The sequence below is a fragment of the Apis dorsata genome, unplaced genomic scaffold (assembly GCF_000469605.1).
Source record: "Apis dorsata unplaced genomic scaffold, Apis dorsata 1.3 scaffold_683, whole genome shotgun sequence".
Classification (NCBI taxonomy): domain Eukaryota; kingdom Metazoa; phylum Arthropoda; class Insecta; order Hymenoptera; family Apidae; genus Apis; species Apis dorsata.
Genome location: NW_006263864.1, coordinates 221,518 through 226,299, shown reverse-complemented (window position 1 = coordinate 226,299; position 4,782 = coordinate 221,518).

Genomic DNA, 4,782 nt, shown 5'->3' with positions numbered 1-4,782 from the left:
ACGACGTTTCGACGATCGAGAGCGGATCGATCGAATGTATCGTTTGGCCGGGAAAGGTAGCGTTGGTAGAGGCGAGCGCGAAACGTCGCTCTCGAGTCAATGCACTCGTCGCATCGGGAGAGGGACGAAGATCGAAGGAGAAGAGCGGCACCGCTCGCGATGGACGATTCGCGCGTGATTTGAGACGGCGGCGCGGCGGGCGGCGAGGGAGAGGCGGGTTCGAGAAGCCTCTATCAATGTTGCCTTAACAATCGATGTCCGACACAAAAGCCAAGCGGAGCTCCGGTAACGAAGCAAGACCGCGCGACCCATAACGGCACGCTGACTCATTCAGCCGAGGCGAAACCTTGGCTGGTACGGTGCGCGCGCTCGCCGTTTAACCAAAATTTCCGAATAATCCCCTCTCGTCCGTCCCTCTTTCCACCCCTTTTCTTCCCTAATCCTACGGCGTAAGTGCCGTAAATGCTGGGCGCTGCGAAGGGCGTGGATGCAATAAACTCATAAATCAACGGATTTCGCTCCGAGAAATATTTCCAGAAATATCGGTATTTTTACTTTTAAACGGAACAAGCAGCACGATTTATTGCTTTATTGCTTCCACGCGTTTCTCTCTCTCTCTCTTTTGCCTAGAGTTAATGAAATCTTATTTTCCTTACCTTGCTTCTCGGTGAACGGGGACATCTTTTCCCGTTTTATTTACAATACGCTCGTGTCAACGAGGGTAAAACAGAAGAGGAAATGGTGGAAGCTCGGGTCGAGGGTAGAAAAAAGGATCGTTGGCGTAATCGCAGATTCTCAAAATTCTTCGAATCTCGACTGTCCCGTCTTTTCGAGACGGGTGATCTTGTCTTTTTATTATCGTTTCGCTATTTAATCGCGATGTCGGTTAATGCGTTACAATTCAGAGTACAACGGAATCCTGGCTGTCACGGCCGCTCCAATCACGCCAACCAATCTCGAAATTGTAATTTCACCGAGGTGGCGTCGGCGCCATCGATCGATACCGAATCGATCACTGGTCGATGTCAATTTCGATGACTACGGCTCCAGATGCGCGTCGAGTGCACAATGATTTCGAATTGGCGGTCGACGGTCCACGTGCCCGACCGAAAACGCAAAAGTGTGTCAAGTTTGTGCTCGCGTCCTCGAGCATCGATTGACCTACTGACACGCGATCGTCATTGGGAGGGAAAATAAAAAAAAAATTATATACACATGTATTTCGCGGCCTCTTCACGAGCAGATGAACCTCGAATACATCGAGGGGGAGAGAGAGCGAAGCTGCGTTACGAATAATTAGCAAGCGGAAGCGCGCGTTAGTCCATTAGTTCCGGAGACTGATTCCTATTACTCAACGTTGCTGGTCAGGGAAGGGCTTCCTTGGTTGGAAACCGATGTTAGGTAACGAGTTTCGTCGATCATCGTCCTCGCGAACCAACGATCGTTTATCCGGGACGGGAAATAATGATCGTCCGAATGCTCGAAGATGGCTCGTGTTATTCCATGCGTAGAAGCGATCGGTGGGAAGAATTGAGCGGAGGCGACGGTGAGAGACGCTTTGGATTCGATTAATTAGAAGGTGTGGGATCGAAGCAGCCGCGACAGGGAGAGCAAGGCAAGGCGCGAAGGATGTGAATGACTCTATTTCGGTCGCGCACGAGACCCGAGGAGAGCGTTGCTCCGCTATAAATACGAAGGGAAGCGTGCGCGCGATCGGCCCCGCCGTAATTTCGTCCTCCCTCGCCCTCTTTCGCTTATGGATGTCTGGCGTGTGGAGGGAGGGGAGGGTTACGCGAGGATACCGGGCAGAAAGATTTCGAGAGGACTTCGAGAGAGAGAGTGGGAGTGGTTGGGGCAGAAGGTTGGGGCGAAGAAAGAAGGAAAGGGAAAAGGGGAAGGATAAGAAGAAGAAGAAGAAGAAGAAGAAGAAGAAGAAGAAGAAAGTGAAGGAGGAGGGCAGACCGGGTGAAAAACGAGGAGAGCTGCGAGGCAGGAAGGAGGGTGGAATCGTGTCTGTGCACGATTCCACTGTGTCGGGAAGGGAGGACGGTTGAAAGTGGCGAGGGGGACGCTCGCAGCGGGAGAGGATGGAACGAGTTAACGGGGGTGGGGAAAAAAAAGGCCGAAGGACGTCGCGGAGAGGAGGAGAATGTCGAGCGGTCAGGGACCGACGTGGGACGGGGCGAGGGATGGGACTGCCGCCGCCGGTGGCGGAGGAGAGTGGTTGGTGTCGTTGACGAGACTGGAAAGAGGGGTGAAAAATAATCGTGGATGAGCGAAGCGTCGCCGATGGATGGAGACGACGCGGGCTGGTACTTTTCATCCTGGCATTACCGTGATTAGTAAACTCCGCTACTCGGTTGCGCTCTGTCGTTCGTAATTTTTTTTCGGGAATTAAGCCGGCTACGATGGCTCTGTGTGCGACGAAAACGAGATGTCGACTGGCAAATATTTAATCTTTTAATGCTCGCGCGAACGTGCGAGAGAAGGACGTTCCGCCGCCGTTTTTTTCCCAACTTTTTCTTCTCTGTCTTGTTCGCCAAAGCGCGGTAGACAAGGAGAGGGGGATTATCGACGAATCGTTGTCAGGGAACGTTAGAAGTTGGTAAACTTAAAACGTTGGGGGCTTAATTAATTTCGAGATTCGACGAGGCGCTGATTCGAAGCCAGTAGTTGGCCGACCAATTCCCTCTTTCTCTCTCTCTCTCTCTTCCCCTCCCGTTTCGACGGATGCTCGACTCGTTAGTTAGACGATTCGTAGCTCGATCGGCGATAAGAGTGATTCGCGATTATCCGGTTGCGATCGGTGTGAGGAGGAGGGGGAGGCTCTGGCAGCAACCGAGCGGCCGATGAAAGCCGCGGTTAAAGTCACGGACGTTGCCGGTGGCAAGAGTCTTTGCCGCAACCGGTACAGTGGCATGATGACGAGTGGTCCGTTTGTTTCTCTCGCTCCTTGATTACCGATCTCCTACGATCCTCTCTCTCTCTCTCTTTCTCTCCTACGTTTCACGCTCCACGCATCTCTAGTGATTTATCCACCGCCTATAGGCCCGTTTTAGGTGTGCTCCATCCGTAATCTTTTCGCCATCGATCGGCCCATCTCTCCGTTCCTCCGCAATTGGACTGGAACCGGTCCGGCTACGAAAAACCCGATATCCTCGACAATAGCGTCGCGTCACGTTTCCCGTCTCGTTCGTTTAATTAGTCGGCCTCGATCCCGTCCCTCGGGGAGGGGAGGTCTTTTGGATCTTGGGGGATGGCCGCGAAAAAGTTAATCAAAACGTACCACGTCGTGTCTTTTCTCGATGGCTCGTTGGAAAACGATGAGAGAGAGAGTCGTCTCGTTTAAGAACGCGTTGCGTAATTTATTCGTCGGTGCGACGATCGATCGGTTCGAATCAAACGGATCGATGAGAGGTGGAGGGGAGTGGGGAGAGGGTGGGTCGATTTTTCTCAATGACACCTCTCACGCGTGAGCGTAGGAGTCACCGTTCGAGTACGTAGGTGTGCATAGTAACAGGTGGGTACTAGGAATCCCACACGAGCGTAAATACGGTATATCGAGCTCCCCGTACAAGTATTCGAGACGTCTCGCGTCTATCGACGATATCACGGCGAAGGATCGTCGCCACTTTGGAGGAGGAGATCCTCAAGGTCCAAAGGTGATCTCGCGTCCGGATCCTCTCGTCTCTACTCGAAATATTCGCGTATGGGCTAATATCGATAACGAACGCCTTCGTTTATTCGTTATCCACCGATTCTCGCTAATAAAATATTTATATTCCGCGGCAAAAAATCTGGGACGTCGAATCTCTATTGTGAAAAAAACATATATCCGTTTAAATTCGGCGCATCGCGCTTCGATATCGAGATAGAGAGAGAAACGAAGCTTTTAAAGCGTGCAAATTTATTCCACGCGGTACACGGTGGCGGTGGGATTCGAACGGGAAACGCGTTCAACATTTCATTTCGGGGGAACAAATGGAAACGTCTGGACGATGTTGGCCAGACGTTCCGCTATCGGGAATAGCGTGTCGGCCGTCAACAAATAGCCCCCAAAAGCGTTCGTCGCGCTTCCTCCTCCCGCGGGTTTTTCCTTTTTTTTTTTTTTTTCTTTTTTTTTTTGCATCCAACCCTCACCGCTTCGATTTGATTGGTTTTCCCGACGCGTGACAGGCCTTGGCGACGAGATTCCCAATCAGGGATCTAAATAGCGCTTATTTTCCTTCCCGATCCTCTCCAATCCTCGAGAGCGAAGATTGGAGCCGGAAAAGGATCGAAAAAAAATAATAATACCGGAAGGGAGAGAAGGTATTTATAGAATAAAATACTCCGTAATCGATTAAATCGTTCCTCCTCCCGCGATTGAACGATCGAACCGGCCACCTTTTGGGCGTTACGGGGCTACAGAGCGACAGGGGCGACAGAGTTGGCGGGTAGAGTTAAAAAAGGCGCGACGGCGATTGTGCACCGCCGTCGAATTGAATTCGCACCCGGGTGTGGAGGGGAAAAAATATTTGCGGTGTAGACGCGGCAATTAACTCGACGAGCCCCGAATGGAGGGATGGGGCTAAGGGAGGAATTGAAGAGAGAGAGGGAAGAGAAAGGAGACGCAGTCGTAGCTAACGCGAATTTCACATGCATAGAGGAGAGGGGTGAGCAGGCCGGCGAAGGCTGCGAGGGTTGGAGGGATAGGCGAAGCGATGCCAGCCACGTAGAGCTTCAAAATGGAAAGGAGGCGGCGGACGACGGTGTTTCGTCCTTGGCGCGAGTAAAAGCTCC